This window comes from Cervus elaphus, chromosome 11 (assembly GCF_910594005.1).
Source record: "Cervus elaphus chromosome 11, mCerEla1.1, whole genome shotgun sequence".
NCBI lineage: Eukaryota > Metazoa > Chordata > Mammalia > Artiodactyla > Cervidae > Cervus > Cervus elaphus.
Window position 1 is genome coordinate 46,590,669 of NC_057825.1, and position 23,673 is coordinate 46,614,341.

The 23,673-nt window shown below is 36.4% G+C and overlaps 1 protein-coding gene and 1 non-coding gene across 3 annotated transcripts in view; one reads left to right on the forward strand and one right to left on the reverse strand.

The window, feature by feature from the left end:
• LRRTM4 (leucine rich repeat transmembrane neuronal 4) overlaps positions 1 to 23,673 on the reverse strand; it is a 917,127-nt gene that overhangs the window by 656,670 nt on the left and 236,784 nt on the right. The gene's annotated exons all lie outside the window — the stretch shown is intronic.
• LOC122704144 lies at positions 7,048 to 7,140 on the forward strand. The gene has a single exon (XR_006343766.1). It is a non-coding gene; the product is annotated as a small nucleolar RNA SNORD116 (small nucleolar RNA).

Sequence of the window (23,673 nt, forward strand, 5' to 3'; positions counted from 1 at the left end):
GAATTCCAATAAAATTTCCCTTAGAAAACACAGCCAGTGAACTGTATTTGGTCTGCAGGCCACAATGTGCCGATCCCTACTCCAGTGATAGTACAGTTCTTTTGTAAAGTTATTTCTGAATAAAATAAACAAGAGAGGGAGAGAGGGGGAAAAAGAATTAAATAAAAAAGAAACAAAAACACTACCTCAGAATACCTTATGAAAGCCTTGGACTTTCAACTGTTAACTCATAAATGAATTTTTGACCAAAACTATAAACTGTTTCCTAAATTTCCTTTTAAGATACATCAAAATACTTTTAAGAGTCTCTTCAAATTACTTTTCATGTAATATTTTAAATAGTTTCATTATCTTTTCTAAAATGAATAGTCAGGATATATAGTTTTTTCTCTCTCTGCCATCAGGATTTTGGAGATCAAGGAAGGTCACTGAGTTTTGTACAGTGGTACAAAAATCTCTCCAAATCAGTCCCTTATTGTAACTACAGCCAAGTTTAGTACATCTGCTTCTTTGCTTTAAAAAGTAAAATGGTTTTCAAGCTTTAAACAGTTTAAAATAGCCTTAAATGTTTTTTGATTAAACTAAATAAATTCTCTCTTACAAAAACTTTACTTTTACATATAGGTCAAAAAAGAATGTAATATCAATGTGGTCATAATTGAAGTTTATATTGTTTAAACATGGTCTAAATTTGTAGTCACCCATCTTTTTAAGGGAAAGACTTAGAATGCTTCTGTGACTGCAAGGACATTTTACCAATTAATTTCATATTCTTTTTAACTTGTAGCCACTTAAAAAAAATAGTTGACATATATAACTAATAAGACACTGCCTTGAAATGGCTTTGTGAAATGATTTGACAAGCCCAAATTTAATTGTGCCACCAATTTATAAGTGACCAATTACTCACATAATAGATATTATGTAAGTGCCACAAGTATTTATGGCTTCCCAGGTGGTGGTCGTGAAAAAGAACCTGCCTGTCAATGAAGAAGATGTAAGAGATGTGGGTTCTCTGGGTTGGGAAAATCCCCTGGAGGAAGGCATTGCAACCCACTTCAGTATTCTTGCCTGGAGAACCCCATGGAAACAGAGGAGCGTGGCAGCTTACAGTCCACAGAGTTACAGAGTCGGACACAACTGAAGTGACTTGACACACAAGTATTTGTCAGCAGCAGAGGGCCCTGTGCATGTGCTTGGATGAATTAGAGGTTTCTGATCACTATTGTTTACCCTAACATTGTTCTCTGCTTTACTTGGTCTCTTTATTCCAGAAAATTGGCCTGTTTCCCTCCTGTGACACTCACACTCTGAATAAATTTGAAGAGACTTAACAAAGTGAAATATACACATAACACTTCACAGTTCAGAAAGCTATGGCTTGTTCTATCACTTTATTTATGCCTCCTTCAAAACCTAGCTTCTCAAGAAAATCTTCCCTGTCAACCCTATCTAAAGTATCCTCTTCTGTTTCCCCATCAGTCTCAATTCCTCCCTTTCTTCCTTGCTTTATTTTATGAAGCAATTATTACTATTTGATAGTATGTTTACATGTCTTCCCTGATAGTTAGATAATCTTCTTTCAGTTAGTAAAGAATCCACCTGCAATGCAGGAGATGTAGGTTTGACCCCTGTGTTGGGACAATCCCCTGGAGAAGGGAAAGGCTACCCACTCCAGTATTCTGACCTGCAGAATTCCATGGATTAGTCCATGGGGTCACAGACAGTGAGACACCACTGAGTGACTTTCACTTTCACTTTACATATTTATTTACTTGTTTACTATTTGTCTTCTAATTGAATTCCATAAGGGCAGCATGGCCATGTAGCAGGTGTTTAATAAATATTGTTTAAATGAATAATTAGGTAAACTTTGTTTATTGGAGATGTTGTATTTTGGGGCCCTAAATTAGAAATGAGGAAAATGAGACTCTTGATGCATAAAGGATATGGTTGAGACCGTATGGCTCATTATTAAGGTTTCCAGACACTTTTTCCTTAAAAACTCCCACTTTATTATGCCACTTTATCATCACCAATGTGAGATGGGTCAGAAGCAGATATATGGAGACTGGATAGAAGGAAGAAAGGGTTACAGCTATATCTCCTCTCTCAGAGGCTGGAAGTAGTGTGACAACTGAAGGAGAAGAATAGACTCAACCCCTAAGTAGAACAAAGCTTTCTGTCAAGGAAACCTATGTACTTTTAACCCTCATCATTGGTTTTATTCCCTTCAGTGAATGTCATTTTCTTTCTAACTAGAATGATACCCACTGATAATTGTGACCAAAGAAATGGGCAACACTGAAAGGCTATAAATCTGTAGTCTGAATGTGAGGTTATATGGATTTAAAGGAATCCTAATTTAAAACAGATTTCATAAGAAATGTGATGCACCATATTCTGTTAGATTTTTATGAAATCAATTAACATATACCATCAAGAAGTGGGTTTCATAGAGTAAACTTCATTCTTGTCAGGTAATTTAGTATGTATCTGTTTGGTTTTCATTTCAGTTCAGTCTTTCAGTCGTATCCAATTCTTTGTGACCTCATGGACTGCAGCACGCCAGGTCTCCCTGTCCATTACCAACTCCTGGAGTTTACTCAAACTCCTGTCCATTGAATCGGTGATGCCATCCAACCATCTCATCCTCTGTTGTTCCCTTTTCCTCCTGCCTTCAATCTTTACCAGTATCAGGGACTTTCCATATGAGTCAGCTCTTCCCATCAGGTGGCCAAAGTATTGGAGTTTCAGCTTCAACATCACTCCATCCAATGAATATTCAGGACTGATTTCCTTTAGGATGTACTGGTTGGATCTCCTTGCAGTCCAAGGGACTCTCAAAAGTGTTCTCCAATATGACAGTTCAAAAGCATCAATTCTTTGGCACTCAGCTTTCTTTATAGTCCAACTCTCACATCCATACATGGCCACTGTAAAAACCATAGCCTTGACTAGACGGACCTTTGTTGGCAAAGTAATGTCTCTGCTTTTTAATATGCTAAGTTGGTCATAACTTTCCTACCAAGGAGTAAGTGCCTTTTAATTTCATTGCAGTCACCATCTGCAGTGATTCTGGAGCCCAAGAAAATAAAGTCTGCCATTGTTTCTACTGTTTTCCCATTTATTTTCCATGAGGTGATGGGACTGGAGCCATGATCTTAGTTTTTTGAATGTTGAGCTTTAAGCCAACTTTTTCACTCTCCTCTTTCACTTTCATCAAGAGGCTTTTTAGTTCCTCTTCACTTTCTGCCATAAGGGTGGTGTCATCTGCATATCTGAGGTTATTGATATTTCTCCTGGCAATCTTCATTCCAGCTTGTGCTTCTTCCAGCCCAGTGTTTCTCATGATGTACTCTGCATATAAGTTAAATAAGCAGGGTGACAATATACAGCCTTGACATACTCCTTTTCCTATTTGGAACCAGTCTGTTGTTCCATGTCCAGTTCTAACTGTTGCTTCCTGACCTGTATGCAGATGTTTCAAGAGGCAGGTCAGGTGGACTGATTCCCATCTCTTTCAGAATTTTCCACAGTTTGCGGTGATCCACACAGTCAAAGGCTTTGGCATAGTCGATAAAGCTGAAATACATGTTTTTCTGTAACTCTTGCTTTTTTGTGATCCAGTGGATGTTGGCAATTTGATCTCTGGTCCCTCCGCCTTTTCTAAAACCAGCTTGAACATCTGGAAGTTGATGGTTCATGTATTATTGAAGTCTGGCTTGGAGAATTTTGAGCATTACTTTACTAGCTTGTGAGATAAGTTCAATTGTGTGGTAGTCTGAGCATTCTTTGGCATTGTCTTTTACTAAAATATAAGTGTTAAATATATACCCTCAGCCACACACTGGTAGACGTGATAGCATAGAGCAGTGGTGAAGAATGTGGTTTTGGAGTCAGAAAGGAATATATCCATAATTTATGAAGTCACAGATATTGGGCAAAACCACCATTCTAAATTGGTGTCTTCAACTATAAAATTTGGTTTATTAAATAACCTACTATATAAGACTGCTGTGAGGATTATACAACTCAATACATCTAAGAGTTCAGTACACTTCGTGGAACATTGTAAATCCTTATTAAAGGCTAGGTATTTCTGTTCAAATAACTAAATGCATACTTAGATGCTGAAATAACACTAAATTAACCACACAAAATCTCTTCACAGATTGTTGACTTTCATTGTCCTATGCAGAAAATGAGGAGTGCTTACACTTGGGGAAGAATTGGTAGGGATTGGATTGTGAGTCAAGAGTTCTAATTAATGGAAAAATAAAAGAATTTATGGTGCCACTGTGCTTGTAGTGCCTTGATTTGTCATTTATTGAGACCAGAAGTTATTTTAATTTGGCCTCCATAATTCATGATTTCAATATTCTTTTAAGGCATTTGACTCTACAAGTTTCTTAATATAATAAAAATATGGACCTTGCTCAGGGAGCATGATCTACATTTCAAAGTTAAAGAAGTTCAAAGAAAAAAGTTATTTGGTGAGAGTATAGAGAGGAAATTTAACAGTGCATATCACATAACCTCATAAAATACCTCTGAGTCAGAGAACATTCATGCAGCATAAAATCCTGACATAAAGCATTTTGAAATTCTAATTTCAGGTATTCTGCCAATGAAATGAAATTCTTCATATTCACAATGATGTACATACAGATCTCTTACTATCCCATAGATCATCAAGACTATAAATGGTTCATTTAATCAGAAATATCCTGTGAATAACTAACACTCTGCTAGCCACAGGGGCAGAGGTGAAGACTAAGGACACAGTCCTTGACCTCTGGCTAATGTTAAGGTGAAGGAATACATCGTCTCCAGGTGGAGAAATACATCATCCCCAGGTGGAGAAATACATCCGTTCTTGTACTAAATTCCTCTTCACATGCTCAAAACCTAAGATAAATTCCTCCTAGAATTTTTGTTTGCTGTTCCAGTTCTATGAGCAAAGCATGCTGCCTTTGGCCTCTGAGCATTTGTTCCTGTTTCTTCCTGTTTGTGATGCGCCTCTCCCCTGCCCCTCCTTTTGCTCTTCTTTTTAGAAACTCCTGAGCTCTGAGGTTAAAAGATTTCATGGAAAATAATGCAAATCATATTATTGAATTAAAATATTAGAGATTCCTTACCCTTAAGTTAGTTATGGGTTTACATTCAAAGTATATTTAACTTTTTAAGATCAGTAGATCTCAAACGTAATAATAACCTTTTATTCTGTATCCTATTTCTAATTTTAGTCCTATAGGACTAGCAATACTTCTGTAACTTGTACTGATGTTCACAAGAAACGTCTGGCAAACCCAAAAATAAAACTTGAAAAAGTTGAAAATATTATGATTGTAACCATTATGTACTCTAAATATAGAATAATAAAACAATTTGTAATTATGTATAGTAAATTTATTAGGTATGTGCCTACTATGTTCTGGTTATTATGCTGAAAAACTGTTTTTACCTTAATGGTGAAGACATATGATGAGATAAAACCCTTGTATTTTAGTACAATGAGGTAATAAAAATGTGACATAAATATATATATATATATAAGCATACCTCAGAGTGATTGTGTGTTAAGTTCCAGACCAATACAATAAAGCAAAAATTGCAATAAAGACAGTCATTTTATTCACATATTTTAATAAAATTATATGAATATTTTTCATATATTTTAGTAAAATATATGAATATTTTTATTTCCCAGTGCATATAAAAGTTATATTTGCACTATATTTGAGGTCAATTAAGTGTGGAATAGTATTATGCCTAAAAAATTATACATGTCTTAATTTTAAAAAATATTTAATTGCTAAAAAATGCTAGGCATCATCTGAGTCTTATGAGTTATAACTTTTTGTAGTAGTAACATTGAAGACTATTGACTGAAGAATTACTATAAAAATAAAATAATAATGAAAAATTTAGAAATATTGGGAGAATTACCAAAATGTTACACACAGAGTCATAAAATGAGTTTTTGGAACATGGTGCTTTTGGAAAAATATCTCCCATAGACATGCTTGATGCAGGGTTGCCACAAACCTTCAATTATAAAACAAACAAAAAAAGTGGTATCTGTGAAGCACAATAAAATGAGATATGTCTGTATGCAAGATGTCGAATAAGGCTTTTCTGAAGAAGGACTATTAAAACTGACATCTGAAATTGGAGGTTAGGCAGGTAAAATTGTGTGAAGATTGAATTGAGGAATTCAAATTCTTGATATACAGTTTCCTAAGGAATTAGATCGCTGTACTAGCAAAATACAAGGAAAGATGGGATGGCTAGAAAAAGGCATGGGAAAACTGGATACAAAATAAATAAGTGAATTTTAAAATTTGTGCCTTTCTGGCCATTAAGTGATATTGACACAAGTATGCTAAAACAAGCAAGTGAAGAAGCAAACAAAAATACTCTATATCATATAAACAGTATCTAGTGTTCCACAACATAATATTCAAACTATTCAGGATACAAACCAAAATTATTCTACACACCAAACACATATATAATAATGAGTGTTTAGTCACTCAGTCATGTCTGATTCTTTGCAACCCACTGGAGTATAGCCTTCCAGGCTCCTCTGTCCATGGGATTTTTTAGGCAAGAATACTGGAGTGGATGTCATTTCCTTCTATAGGGGATCTTCCTGACCCAGGGATCAAATCCAAGCCTCCTGTGTCTCCTGCATCTCAGGCAGATTCTTTATCCACTGAGCTAGTGGGGAAGCCCCCATATATCATAATGTCTGCTCTGTCACTTAGTCCTGCCCAACTCTGCAGCCCCGTGGACTGTATTCCACCAGGCTCCTCTGTACATGGGATTTTCCAGGCAAGAATATTGGAATGGTTTGTCTTTTCCTTGTTCAGAGGATCTTCCTGAACCAGGGATTGAACCCGTGTCTCCTGCAACTCCTGTACTGAAGGTGGATTCTTTACCACTGAGTCACCTGAAAAAACCATGTATATCATAATGAATCATATTAAATACATATCATAGCATAGCATATTGATATGTCATAGTAAAAATACAATGAACAGATCGATGACGACCCTCTCTCATGCATTCCTTGGAAACTCTGAACAAAATGAGTGAGAACTCACTACCGTCTCCTCATCGAAACTGAGGTCCAGCACGTTGAAAAAATATATATATACAATGAACCGATATCAATTAATTCTGAGTTACTCAGATAATGAAATTATTTGACAGACTGTAAAGAACCAATATAAGTAAGAATGAGTACTTCAAATGAATTGAGACACACCAAATCTTGGCAGATAAATAGAGGACAAGTAAAGGCAAGTTTTAGAAAGAAAACTTATTGATTGAGCTTCATAGGAGGATGGGACTTACATAGGAAAGTGTGAGTGAACCTGAAAATATAGCAATAAAAATTATCCAATACTAATAATAGGGAGGAGAAAATTGACAATTAAAGTGAACATTAAACATTAGGAACTTGTGGGACAATACTAAAAGTGTAATATTGATATTATTATACTACAAGAAGAAAAGAAGAATGTGGTGGAGAAAACCTCAAAACTCTGTGAAAATGATGAGTTTACAAATTTAAGAAGTTCAGAGACTCCAAAACAGTATTAACTCAAAGAAATCTGTGCTTTAGAGCAATTCCTAAAACATCATACAACTAGTAAAACATTCAATAAAAACTAAATAAAATAATAAAAACATGCTGACCATTCAAAGAAAAAAAGAAACAGAAAAGAGTTGTAAAATAGAGAAAAAGAGGAGAAAACAAAAAGTAAAATCCAAACATTCTAATAACTATATTAAATATAACTTGTGTAATCATATTAATTAAAAAGAAAAACAGGCAGTGCAAACATATTTTTTAAATGGTAAGTCAGCCTTTATGAAATTAATTGCATTTTCTCTGAGAGATTCATTGATAAAAGAACAAAAAGGCAATCCACAGGACAACACAAATTCAAATATCAAAATATCATGAGATATCACCATATATAGCCAGAATGAAACAATGATGACAAAAATGCTCTGACAATGCCATTTGTTGATGAGGATGAGCAGCAACCATAAAGACAAACATTATTGATGAGAATGCTATGTGATAGAGCTACTATGGAAAAAAGTTTGGCATTTTCTTTTAAAGTTAGATATATACTTACATTATGATTTTGCAATGTCATTACTAGTTATTTACCATAGAGATTAAAGCCTACATTCACACAATAAATATACACTATGCTTATAGAAGTTACATTGATAGCCAAAAAATGCACATGCCCTTTCAAGAATGGATAAACTCTGGTGCTTTTGTACAATGAACTACTATTCATCAATAAAAAGGAATGAACTACAGTTACACCCAACAGCCTATGCAAATCTCAACAGTATTATGCTGAGTAAAAGAAACCATTCTCAAAGGGTTATTTAATGATGATTCCTTTATAGTACATTGTGAAAATGGCAAATTAAGGAACAGAGAACAGATTAGTTCCTAGCTGCTAGGCACAGAGTAGTTTGAGTATGAAGGAATAGTACTAGGTGTGGTGATAGAGCTGTTTTATACTCAATTATGACAGTAGTTACCTGGATCTAATCATATGTTAAAATTCACAGAGTGGTAAAACAAAAAAGACGGCTTTACTAAAATTTTGAAAAAATTTGAATATGAGAAAAAATTTCGGTTATATATTTTCAAGTTTATGTGCGTTCATTCTAAGTCACTTCAGTCATATCCAACTCCTTCCAAACCTATGGACTGTAGCCTACCAGGCTCCTCTGTCCATGGGATTCTCCAGGCAAAAATACTGGAGTGAGTTGCCACACTCTCCTCAAGGAGATCTTCCTGATGCACGGATGAAACCCACACCACCTTTGTCTCCTGCATTGCAGGCGGATTCTTTAGTGTTGAGCCACTGGGAAAGTTCTTTCAAGTTTCAGACAGTTCAGTCCCTCAGTCGTGTCTGACTCTTTGAGACCCCATAAACTGCATCATGCCAGCCTTCCCTGTCCATCACCAACTCTGGGAGCTTGCTCAAACTCATGTCCATACAGTCGGTGATGCCATCCAACCATTTCATCGTCTGTCATCTGCTCCTGCCTTCAATCTTTCTCAGCATCATGATCTTCACCAGTGAGTCAGATCTTCACATCAGGGGGCCAAAGTATTGGAGTTATAGCTTCAGCATCAGTCCTCCCAATGAATGTTCAAGACTGATTTCCTTTAGGATTGACTGGTTGGATCTCCTTTCTGTCCAAGGGACTCTCAAGAGTCTTCTCCAACACCACAGTTCAAAAGCATCAATTCTTCAGTGCTTAACTTTCCTTATGGTCCAACTCTCACATCCATATGTGACTACTGGATAAACCATAGCTTTGACTAAATGGACCTTTACCAACAAATAATGTATCTGCTTTAAATAGGCTGTCTAGGTTTGTCATAGCTTTTCTTCCAAGGAGCAAACGTCTTTTAATTTCATGGCTGCTGTCACCAACTGCAGAGATTTTGGATCCCAAAAAATAGTCTGTAAAAACTGTTCCCATTGTTTCCCCATCTATTTGCCATGAAGTGATGGGGACGGATACCGTGATCTTAGTTTTTTGAATGTTGAGTTTGAAGCCAGCTTTTTCATTCTCCTCTTTCACCTTCATCAAGAGGCTTTTTAGTTCCTCTACACTTTCTGCCATAAGGGTGGTGACCTCTGCATCTTACTGATATTTCTCCTGGCAATCTTGATTCCAGCTTGTGCTTCATCCAGCCCAGCATTTTGCATGATGTATTCTTCAAGTTATACACAGGCAAAAATTGTGTTAGAAAAAAAATATAGATTTGAAAGAAAAAGTATTTTGTGAAAAATAAATGCAAAGAAAAAAAAAATGCAAGCAGAGTATGCCTGAGGAGAAATTTTGAAAATCACATGGATTTGTAAGCTTTAATTAACCATAATTTACAAAGAGTTCTTGCCAACTGATTTTTTTAAATTGATACTCAAATTCAAAAATGGTTAAATCATGTTAAGTCTATTCACAGGAAATAACAACAGTTAAAATGATATGAAAAATGTTCCAATTTACTATCAAATGAATATAAATTTAAGAAGTATGAGAAGTATGCCTAACAAAATGACAGAGATAGACATGTACAAGTGTATGTAGGAGTATGCCTGTGTGGAGGAGTCTGTGTACTTACCTGTGGACGTGAGCAATTGAATGCATAAAACAGATGCATAAATGTTATAGTAGGAATTTTAAATTGGTACAATAGGCCTTGGAAAATTTATTATAAGCCTTAAACATTTTCAAAAAGATAGAGGAACTCTATTTCTGGAAATCAAATTACAAAACAATCATCAATGGAGATAAAAAATAGTTATGGAGTTTTCAACTGTGGATTTACTTATAATATTGAATAATTCAATGAGATTTAAACAAATTTAATTTAAATTGATTAAATAATAATAATACAATCAGGGCGGTCTTAAGATGGCAGAGGAATAGGACAGGGAGACCACTTTCTCCCCCACAAATTTATAGAAATATCATTTGAACCCTGAACAAATACCACAAAACAACTTCTGAATGCTGGCTGAGGACACCAGGCACCCAGAAAGGCAGCCCATTGTCTTTGAAAGGAGATAGGACAAAGTATAAAAGATAAAAAGAGAGACAAAAGAATTAGGGATGAAGATCTGTCCCAGAGAGAGTTGTAAAACAGGTTTCCAAACACCAGGAAACCCTCTCACTGGCAGGTCTGTGGGGAGTTTTGGACTCTCAGAGGACAACATAACTGGGAGGAAAAAAATAAATAAATAAAACCCAGAGATTATGCGCCTAACTGAAACTCGCAGCGGAGAAGTAGCCCAGACGTTCGCATCCACCACCAGCAAGTGGGGGATGAACAGGGAGGTGCGGGCTGCACTGTTTAGGTTAGGGACCAGGCCTGAATGCCCTGAGGGCAATCTGAGGAGCTAATGTGAGATAGCAACCCAAACTGTGGGATAGCCAGAGAGAGGAAAAAAAGAGGAACGACAGAGAGAGAACTTTCAAACAAAAAAGCTCTAACCTAAGGCACTGCCAGCCTGTTCACAGAACAAGTGGAGTCGCTCAGTCATGTCCAACTCTTTGCGACCCCATGGACTGTAGCCTAACAGTCTTCTCCGTCCACGGGATTTTCCAGAAAAGAATACTGGAGTGGGTTGCCATTTCCTTCTCCAGGATATCTTCCTGACCCAGGGATTGAACCCAGGTCTCCTGCATTGTAAGCAGACGCTTTACCATCTAGCCACCAGGGAAGCAGAACAAAGGACTGAGCAAATAACAGAAGAGAGCTAGCTTGCAGCAGACTGGCCCATCCCCCACTGGAGGTAGGGAGGCAGGTGGGCGACAGCCAGAGCCAGAGGGAGAGGGGCAAACTCGGCCCCAGAGACAGCATCCTCTACCAAACTGCGAGCAGGTTCCCAGTTGCTAACCAAATCTTCCTGGGATCCAGGACGGTTGACATCTGCCAGGAGGGTTGCAGCCAGAGATCAGCTCTCCAGAGGAGACACACGCACACCTGAGATGGCACTTCTGCTGCGCACCCAGGAAACCAAGCGACTGGGACAAGGGAAATGATAAGATACACAGCCTCACCTGGGGTGACCGCGCTCACCAAGCACCTGGTCACCTGAGCTGCTTGGACCTGGGAAGGACACAAAACGCAGGCCCAACCGAGTTTGTGCCTTTGTAGAGTACCCGAGAACCTGCACCTGAGCGGCTTAGACCTGGGAAGTGCAAGCAACTCAATGCCCAGCTTAGACAGTTCCCCTGCAGAGTACCAGGAGCCTGAGCAGTGTAGGCTGGGAAAGCACACACACTGTGAGCAGGGGGCAAACCCAGTGTGGCCCAGACACTGCGTGCACTCCCCACACACGCCAGTGATGTTTGTTTGCAGTGCTCCTCCCTCCCTGCAGCACAATTGAACAAGTGAACTTAAAATGACCACCTTTGCCCCCTGTGTCAGGGTGGAAGTTGGATACTGAAGAGACTTGCGAACAGAGGAAGCCAAAATAAACAAGAGGGAACCGCTTTGGAAGTGACAGGAGCAACAGATTAAAACCCTGTAGCTAGCACTGGCTACCTTGGAAGGGACCTATTGACTTGAGAAGAAATATAAGCTGGAACAAGGAACTATCTGAAACGGAACTGACCCCACACTGCCCTCAACAGCTCCAGAGACATTTCTAGATATATTTTACTATTATCATTTTTTAACTTTTAATTTTATTTTTAAGTTCTTTATTGCTTCTTTAATTTTCATTGTTAAAACCTACTATTACCTTGCAAAAAAAGGACCCTATTTTTAAAGCAAATTTCATATATATATATATAACTTTTGTGATTTTTTTTTTAATATTGTACTTTTAAGAGTCTAACCTCTACTCTAGATTTTTAATCTTTGCGTTTTGGTATTTGTTGTCAATTTTGTACCTTTAAGAAACCAATCCTCAGTACCCATTTTTACTTAAGAGTGACATTACTGGCTTGACTGCTCTCTCCCCTTTTGACTCTCCTTTTTTTCCCCCAGGTCACCTCTATCTCCTCCCTCCCCCTTCTCTTCTCTGTTTAACTGTGAATCTCTTTAGGTGTTCCGGGCTGTGGAGAACACTTAGGGAACTGATCACAGGCTAGATTGGTCACTCTCCTTTGGACTCCTCCTCCTTTCTTCCTGGTCACCTCTATCTCCTTCCTCCCTTTTCTCTTCTCTATGAAACTCTATGAACCTCTCTGGGTGTTCGAGACTGTGGAGAGCAAATAGGGAATTGATTACCAGCTAGATTGAGCTCTCCCCTTTTGATTCCTCCTCTTTTCCTCCTGGTCACCTCTATCTCCCTCCTCCCTTTTCTCTTCTCCATGTAACTCTGTGAACCTCTCCGGGTGTCTCCCACTGTGGAGAATCTTTTCACTAGATGTTTTATCATCAGTGCTGTACGGATGGAGAAGTCTTGAGGCTACTGTAGGAATAAGAATGAAAGCCAGGGGCAGGAGTCTTAAATCCAAAACTTGAGAACAACAGAAAACTCCTAACTCCAGGGAATATTAATCAACAATATGTCATCCAAAAGCCTCCATACCTTCACTGAAACCAAGCTCCACCCAAGAGCCAACAAGTTTCAGAGCAAGATATACCAAGCTAATAGGAACATAACCCTGAACACAAAAATACAGGTGGCCAAAAGTCACACCAAACCCATAGACACCTCAAAACTTGCTACTGGACACTTCATTGCACTCCAGGAAGAAGAGATCTAGCTCCACCCACCAGAACATAAACACAAGCTTCCCTAACCAGGAAACCTTGACAAGCCACTCATCCAACCCCATCCACAGGGAGGAACCTCCACAATAAAGAGGAACCATAAACTTCCAGCATACAGAAAGGCCACCCCAAACACAGCAACCTAAACAAGATGGAAAGGCAGAGAAATATTCAGCAGGTAAAGGAACATGATCAATGCCCACCAAATCAAACAAAAGAGGAGGAGATATGGAGTCTACCTGAAAAAGAATTCAGAATAATGATAGTAAAAATGAGCCAAAATCTTGAAAACAAAATGGAGTTACAGATAAATAGTCTGGATAAAAGGATTGAGAAGATGCAAGAAAAGTTTAACAAGGACCTGGGAGAAATAAAAATGCATCAGTTAATAATGAATAATGTAATAGCTGAGATCAAAAACACTCTGGAGGGAACCAACAGTAGAATAACTGAGGCAGAAGATAGGATAAGTGAGGTGGAAAATAGAAAGGTGGAAATCAATGAAGCAGAGAGGAAAAAAGAAAAAAAGAATTAACTGATATGAGGCCAACTTCAGAGACCTCTGGGACAATATTAAATGCCCAAACATTTGAATCATAGGAGTCCCAGAAGAAGAAGACAAAAAGAAAGGCCATGAGAAAATACTTGAGGAGATAATAGTTGCAACTTCCTTAAAATGGGGAAGGAAATAGCCACCCAAGTCCAAGAAACCCAGAGAGTCCCAAACAGGATAAACCCAAGGTGAAACACCCCAAGATACATATTAATCAAATTAATGAAGACCAAACACAAAAAAACAAATATTAAAAGCAGCAAGGGAGAAACAACAAATAACTCATAAGGGGAGCCCCATAAGGATAACAGCTGATCTTTCAATAGAATCTCTTCAAGACAGAATGGAATGGCAGGACATACTTGAAGTGATGAAAGAGAAAAACCTACAACCCAGATTACTGTACCCAGCAAGGATCTCATTCAAATATGAAGGAGAAATCAAAAGCTTTGCAGACAAGCAAAAGCTCAGAGGATTCAGAACCACCAAACCAGCTTGTCAACAAATGCTAAAGGATCTTCTCTAGACAGGAAACACACAAAAGGTGTATAAACTTCAACTCAAAACAACAAAGTAAATGGCAATGGGATCATACTTATAAATAATTACCTTAAATGTAAATGGGTTGAATGCCCCAACCAAAAGACAAAGACTGGCTGAATGGATACAAAAACAAGACCCCTATATATGCTGTCTACAAGAGACCTACCTCAAACCTAGGGACACATACAGACTGCAAGTGAAGGGCTGGAAAAAGATATTTCATGCAAATTGAGACCAAAAGAAAGCAGGAGTAGCAAGACTCATATCAGATAAAACAGAATTTGAAATAAAGTCTGTGAAAAGAGACAAAGAAGGACACTACATATGATCAAAGGATCAATCCAAGAAGAAGATATAACAATTATAAATATATATGCACCCAATATAGGAGCACTGCAATATGTAAGGCAAATGCTAACAAAGATGAAAGAGGAAATTAACAGTAACACAATAATATTGGGGGACTTTAATACCCCACTTATACCTATAGATAGATCAACTAAACAGAAAATTAACAAGGAAACACAAATTTTAAATGATACAATGGACCAGTTAGACCTAACTGATATCTATAGGACATTTCACCCCAAAACAATGAATTTCACCTTTTTCTCAAGTGCACCTGGAAACTTCTCCAGGATAGACCACATCCTGGGTCATAAATCTAGCCTTGGTTAATTCAAAAAAATGAGTATACTACCCAAAGCAACCTATAGATTCAATGCAATCCCTATCAAGCTATCCATGGTATTTTTCAGAGAACTAGAACAAATAATTTCACAATTTGTATGGTAATACAAAAAACCTTGAATAGCCAAAGCAATCTTGAGAAAGAAGAATGGAACTGGAGGAATCAATCTGCCTGACTTCAGGCTCTACTACAAAGCTAAAGTCATCAAGACAGTATGGTACTGGCACAAAGACAGAAACATAGATCAATGGAACAAAATAGAAATCCCAGAGATATATCCACACACCTATGGACACCTTATCTTTGACAAAGGAGGCAATAATATACAATGGAGAAAAGACGATCTCTTTAGCAAGTGGTGCTGGGAAAACTGGTCAACTACTTGTAAAAGAATGAAACTAGAACACTTTCTAACACCATACACAAAAATAAACTCAAAATGAATTAAAGATCTAAATGTAAGACCAGAAACTATAAAACTCCTAGAGGAAAACATAGGCAAAACACTCTCTGATGTAAATCATAGCAGGATCCTCTATGACCCACCTCCCAGAGTGATGAAAATAAAAGCAAAAATAAACAAATGGGACCTAATTAAACTTAAAAGCTTTTGCACAATGAAGGAAACTATAAGCAAGGTGAAAAGGCAACCTTCACAATAGGAGAAAATAATAGCAAATTAAGCAACTGACAAAGAATTAATCTCAAAAATATGAAAGCAACTCCTGCAGCTTAATTCCAGAAAAAGAAGAGACTAAATTTAAAAAAATGGGCCAAAGAACTAAACAGACATTTCTTCAAAGAGGACATACAGATGGTTAACAAACACATGAAAAGATGCTCAACATCACTCATTATCAGAGAAATGCAAATTAAAACCACAATGAGGTGCCATCTCATGCCGGTCAGAATGGCTGCTATCAAAAAGTGTACAAAGAATCATTGCTGGAGAGGGTGCAGAGAAAAAGGGAACCCTCTTACACTGTTGGTGGGAATGCAAACTAGGACAGCCACTATGGAGAACAGTGTGGAGATTCCTTAAAAACTGGAAATAGAACTGCCATATGACCCAGCAATCCCACTGCTGGGCAAACACACCGAGGAAACCAGAATTGAAAGAGACATGTGCACCACAATGTTCATCACAGCACTGTTTACATTAGCCAGGACATGGAATCAACCTAGATGTCCTTTGGCAGACAAATGGATAAGAAAGCTGTGGTACATATACACAATGGAATATTACTCAGCTATTAAAAAAATGCATTTGAATCAGCTCTAATGAGGTGGATGAAACTGGAGCCTATTATACAGAGCAAAGTAAGTCAGAAAGAAAAACACCAGTACAGTATACTAATGCATATATATGGAATTTAGGAAGATAGTAACGATGCCCCTATATGTGAGAAAGCAAAAGAGACACAGATGTAAAGAACAGAATTTTGGACTCTGTGGGAGAAGGCAACAGTGGGATGATTTGAGAGAATAACATTGAAACATGTATGCTATCATATGTGAAATAGATCGCCAGTCCAGGTTCGATGCATAAGACAGAGTGCTCAGGGCTAGTGCACTGGGATGACCCTGAGGGATGGGATGGGGAGAGAGGTGGGAGGGAGTGTTAGGATGGGGAACACATGTACATCCATGGCTGATTCATGTGAATGTATGGCAAAACCCTCCACAATGTTGTAAAGTAATTAGCCTCCTATTAAAAAAAATTAAAAAATACAATCAGCTATCAAAATGATGTTGAGAAATACATTACTTAAAAGGAAATAATCACCATAACAGAAAAATTAGATACAGAATATGAAGACATTTTGATAATATATTCTAAACATTATTTATATATTTCTCTACTTGTATAGTACCCCCAAATAATATAAATCATGTGCATTAGATGCTATATTTTTCACTTTCTTCTACAGATCCACTCTCCACCATCTTCTCCCTGCCCTAGAACTACATCAATGGGCTCCCCTGCACCCTGGCTTCCAATCAGTTGCACCAATGTAAGCTATTGACAAAGTTGGAAAAGAGGGAGAAGATCAAAATTGGTTATTCCTCAGCTCTCTTCTTGAAGAGAAGAACCACTACCATTTGATAGTGGTTACATCCCCTGACCAAAGGCCATATGTAATTCCTGTCAAGTGGTTAAATCCCATACCAGAATTCACAGACTTCAAGCAACAGCTATCCCCTGTTCACACTCAGGAGATATGATGGCTTCACACTAGTCCCAATTCTGGAGTTTTTCAGCTTCTCTTGCCATTAACCTTAAGTTTTTGTAACTAGTATATTTCTTAAATTCTGTCAATAATGAGCTCATTTTAACACTAGGCATTTCCTGCCAGGATCTGGACAATTACTTTCATCAAAATATTAGCAGAAATTACTCCTTGCTATAGAAAAGTATTTATTTATTTACATGACTTTCATGTGAATTTACTTCTATGTGTGTTTTGTGTATTATTTTTATGTCGATTTTTGTAATTACAATAGGAATAATATACAATTTACTGCAATATTGTTTCTTTTTTTTTTTTTTAAAGACGTTTGCTTTATTTTTTATTTTTATTTTTTAACATTTATTTTTATTCATTTGGCTGCATAGAGTCTTAGTTGTGGCATGTGGGATCTAGTTCCCTGACCAGGGATCGAACCCAGCCCCCCTGTATCAGGAGCGCAGAGTCTTAGCCACTGGACCACCAGGGAATTCCCAATTTACTGCAATATTGTTTCTTAAGCTACCTATTGTAAGAGATTAGTTGGTTTTTAATCAATCATGAATATACAGTTTTATAAAATATAATGAAGATAATTATAAAAATTATATATATACATATATATATGTCCACATCTCTTATATATAATTCAAAAAACAAAATTTCTTTGTTAAATTGCTAGAAAATGTCCTAAGTGTTTTATCTAAGTTTATGTTTGTGTACCCATAAGTATTTTCAGACCACAGTTTGGTAGCATTGATCTAAAACATGATCAAGATGGTACCTGCATCTGTACCGATGTCAGGTATGCTCAGGCGCTCAAGTGTGTCTGACTCTTTGCTACCCCTTGGACTGTAGCCCACAAGGCTCCTCTGACCATGGAATTTTCCAGGCAAGAATACTGGAGTGGGGTGCCATTTCATTTTCCTGGTCATCTTCCCATTCCAGGGGTTGAACCCACGTCTCTTACATCTCCTGCATTGGCAGGTGGATTCTTTACCACTAGTGCCACCTGTATGTATATCTATAGCCAAATATCATATCTATTTGATCTACATTTAGCTACCTATCAGTTCAGTTGCTCAGTCGTGTCCGACTCTCTGCGACCCCGTGAATTGCAGCACGCCAGGCCTCCCTGTCCATCACCAACTCTCGGAGTTCACTCAAATGCACGTCCATTGAGTCGGTGACACCATCCAACCATCTCATCCTCTGTCATCCCCTTCTCCTCCTGCTCTCAATCCCTCCCACCATCAGGGTCTTTTCCAGTGAGTCAACTCTTCACATGAGGTGGCCAAAGTATTGGAGTTTCAGCTTCAGCATCAGTCCTTCCAATGAACACCCAGGACTGATCTCCTTTAGGATGGACTGGTTGGATCTCCTTGCAGTCCAAGGGACTCTCAAGAGTCTTCTCCAACACCACAGTTCAAAAGCATTAATTCTTTGGTGCTCAGCTTTCTTCACAGTCCAACTCTCAGATCCATACATGACCACTGGAAAAACCATAGCCTTGACCAGACGGACCTTTGTTGGCAAAGTGATGTCTGTGTTTTTTAATACGCTATCTAGGTTGGTCATAACTTTCCTACCAAGGAGTAAGTGTCTTTTAATTTCATGGCTGCAGTCACTATCTGCAGTGATTTTGGAGCCTCAAAAAACAAAGTCTGACACGGTGTCCACTGTTTCCCCATCTATTTGCCATGAAGTGATGGGACCAGATGCCATGATCTCAGTTTTCTGAATGTTGAGCTTTAAGCCAACTTTTTCCCTCTCCTCTTTCACTTTCATTAAGAGGCTTTTTAGTTCCTCTTCACTTTCTTCCATAAGAGTGGTGTCATCTGCATATCTGAGGTTATTGATATTTCTCCTGGCAATCTTCATTCCAGCTTGTGCTTCTTCCAGCCCAGTGTTTCTCATGATGTACTCTGCATATACCTTAAATAAGCAGGGTGACAGTATACATCCTTGACGTACTCCTTTTCCTATTTGGAATCAGTCTGTTGTTCCATCTGTAGTTCTAACTGTTGCTTCCAGACCTGCATACAGTTTTCTCAAGAGGCAGGTCAGATGGTCTGGTATGCCCATCTCTTTCAGAATTTTCTACAGTTTATTGTGATCCACACAGTCAAAGCCTTTGGCATAGTCAATAAAACAGAAATGTATGTCTTTCTGGAACTCTTTTGCTTTTTCAATGATCCAGCGGATGTTGCCAATTTGATCTCTGGTTCCTCTGCCTTTTCTAAAACCAGCTTGAACATCTGGAAGTTCACGGTTCATGTATTACATATAATTAATGATACCTAAACAATACCTTGTCACCTATCTGGTACTTAATAAATACTTGATAAATATATGAATGAACATTGAAAAATCATTTATGAAATGCAGAATATATACAAACATATGTACAGTCTCTTTTGCTGTTATGTTTCAGAGAATACTGCTCTCTCATATACTGCCTGGGGGGTAAAAAATAGGGACAAACTATTTAAATGTTTAAATGAACGCACTTTTTGACCTGACAATTCAACTTAGCAGTATTACTCATGAGAGAAGAAAACTGGAAAAATCTAATAGAGGTCCAATCAAATGGAAGAGTTTAGAATGCTTTCATAAAATCATAATAGAACATAAAGTCAATCCTCAAATGAAAAATAGATACATATGCAATGTCACAAAAAGAAATTTTTAGCTAAGTGAAACACAGTTTACAAGTATACAAAACAGAATGTCAAAATTTAAAGAATATTTTCTGGAAAAATAGAAAAACATTATGTTAAAGTCTTTATTTCTGTTAGTGAGATTATATATTTTTGATTGTATGCTTTTTTTGTAGGCAATTTTAAAATATCTTTAATGAACATGTATTTTGAAATTAAAAAATAAATACCTACAGATAAAACTTTATGAACATAGTTACAAAAACTATACCAAAAAATGGCAAATAGAAGACATTAATATAAAAAGATTATTTTAAAGTAGAATGCATTACACGAATGCAGAGGTGGTTAGTTTTAAAAAATCTATCAACATAATCTCACATTCATACATTAATGAAAAAAATAAATGGAAAGGCATTTGATAAAGTAGAGCAGCCACTTAAAATAAAAACTCTGAAAATGACAAAAATACAAGACCATTAAAACTGACAGCAAACATGATTATAAATGTCAAACCACTTAAAAGCATTTTCAGTAATATGAGGAAGTGGACAGGGATACTAACTAACTCCATTTTTAAAATCAATAATATTTTAGAGGATCTAGGAATACCCTATTTATGTTTATAATATGAAAGACTAGTGAAAAGCCATTAAAGTTAATAATTGACTTTTGTATGTTGGCTCCATACAAGGTAAATACATTAAAAAATAAAACCCTAGCTCTTCTCTATCCCATCAGCAATTACCTGAAAAATCAGATAGAAATTAAAAAAAAAAAAAAAAGATTTTCTGTTCATAACTGCAATATCACCTAGAAAGTGCTCATGAGTGTATTTTGTAATAGTCCAGAAGAAAGGGTGAAGGAAACTCTAAACATAAAGGACATAAAGAAGATTTCAACAAATGAAAGTAATGCTTTGTTTTCAACCAGAGGCTTTTTTCTCAAGATTTACTGTACATTTAAAATAATTATGGAAGCAGAAGACTTGTGACATTTTCGTTGTTGATGTTCTTTTTGTTGTTTTGGGGTGGGAGATGGTGTGGAGATAAGACCTTAAAGTTTAAAAGAAAGAATAAATGCATGAAAAAGAATGATATTTTTTGCTAAATAATAATGGCAAAAGGGGACATGCTTTACCAGATGTTAGAAAATATATAAATTTACTGCAAATGTAAATTTGCAGTAAACTGCAAAATTTACTGTAAACTGTAAAACTGTAAAAAAAAGTCAATGGAGTAAAATAAGAAATTTACAAAAATAAAATTCCAATGTATATGATAGCATAGTATTCCAACTCAGTAGGTAAACAAGTTGTTTACTGTCATCAAGAAAGCTGGATATTTAATAAAGTATAAAACTATTCCCCTGTGTTACACCACATATAATAATAAATTGCCAATTATTCCCCTAGAACTAGATTCAGACTCTTCAAGAATGGAGACCTTAACTTCAGAAGCTTCAATTTTTTTTTCCCCCCTCATAAAATTTTCTCACAGAGAATTTGATAGTGCTAAGGTTTCAGAGAATGAATTTGAGAAAATAAAATAATTTGGGCTAAATAAATATTTAAATGTAAAATATTCTTTAAGATTTCTCTGAAATTATATGCATAATCCATCTTTAAGGGAAGACAAAGACTTGAAATCTACAACTATGAAAGAAATTGAGGTATATTTAATTACAAAAAGATTAAGATAGTTTGTGGAAATACCATAGATGAATTAAAGTTACAAAGGATAGAGTTGGAAAGATTTAATTCTACCAGCAAGCAGAGAATGACTACAAAATATCCAAAAGCATATGTGACAATGTTCAGACTCAACAGTACTCAAGAATATGCAGTGTGTAAACTTATTTCATTACAGTAGAATTTCATTTTGAGATTTTCACTAAAAAAGTAAAAGTTAACAAGCAAACAAAAATCTTTGCTAGTGAAAATATAAATTGTTACAGTGCTCTTTGATATCAAGTGGTCAAAATCTATAAAATTCAGAAATACATATTTTCTTTGACAAAATATTCCAAATCCAATATTCTATTTCTTGGAAATATCAGTTATATTTAATGATACAAGTGCAACTATATTTATTGAAGTATTTATTGCAGTATAATTAATTATAAAAGAATTAAAACAAATTGAATTCTCCTCAGTAGTCAGATGGCTAATGACCTTGTGCTACATCTGTACCATGGAATTTTTAAGGATAAGTAGAAATACACCAAATGACTTGCAAACATTTCTATGGCACATATTTGAATGATAAAAGCAAGATAAAAAAATATGCTTTTATGAATGAATGACAAGCTCATACATGTGCATTTATATTATGGGTTTGCACTCACACACATATACACATGAAGACTATACAGAGGAAAATATAGAAGGATTCATATTGAGTTATCAACTCAGACCACAGCACTTGGTGTTTAATGTGAGCAATGAAGAGGCAGAAACAAACAAATAAACAAAAAAACTAGAACAAAAAGAGGATCATACTACCTCAAAATAGCACCAAGAAAGAAAAAATGTGAAAAAGTATAAATAAAACAATAGAATTCCTTTATGAGTGTGTGTAGTTTACATTTGCAAAAATACAAAATAATAATTACTATAAAGTGCATTTAGGAACAGTTGCTATTTCTTGCCTACATTCCTCTAAGTATCCTCTTTGTTTCATTTTGCATAATTTTATTAACAAAGTCACCTTTATTACATATTTAAAATATGTGACAGTGTAAATTAAAATGAGAAATGAAGGATCGAGGTGCATGTCATAATTCTTAGTCAATCACATGAACGTCATTTGGGAATGAGGGAAGATTCTATTATTACAGAACAACTTTTCTTGCCCTCTGTTTAACATTCATAAGAAGCTGTTCACTTTCCTTTTGTTGCTGAAACTGACCTTCCTTTATGAAATAACAGTTTAAAGCTATTCGTTTAGTTCTCTTTACCAATGTTTGAATAATAATTAAATTTTAAGAGTGAACTCATATTGCTGATCTGATGCACAGTTCACCAGATGGTCAGCAGAAAATGTGTCAGTTTCCTACATTTGACTGCGATGAAGAGTAATTCAAGCTCCCTCTCGGTGACCTAACAGAGTGAGGACAATGTATTCTGGTAATTATTAAGTGGTTTGAGGCACCCTTGAATCATTTTGGAAACTCTAGGAATTGCAATTAATGTTATGCATGACCCACCTTATTTAGAATACTTTCCCAAGAAATTGCTTGAAACTAGATGTAATCAGAAGTTCTGATTGTTTACATTTGAGAAGAGGACAGATTTCTCCCTGCTTAATAGAGTTATATTTTAACATGAGTTATTGATCTAAATGTGACAATACAGAGATCCTTTAAGCCTTGCAACAATTATATCTTCCAAACCAGGATAAGATTTTATAGCAACCTGGCTATAAAAGGAAACTTCAAGGAGTTAAGGAAAAGAAAACCAAACAAAAAACCCCGAGTTTTTTTTTTGTTGTTGTGTTGTCGTTGTTATCATCGTTCCTTAGTGCAAGATACTACGAATGCCTTTTCAGTGAAAGTTGATTGACAGAGAAATAAGAACATACAGATTAGGAGGCCAGTTGCACACTTTTTAACAAAGAGGCTAATTACTAGCATTAAGCACACAAAATAAATAGCTATAACTAATTTTTATACATATTCTTATTAGTGAAAAAGTGAAAGTGAAA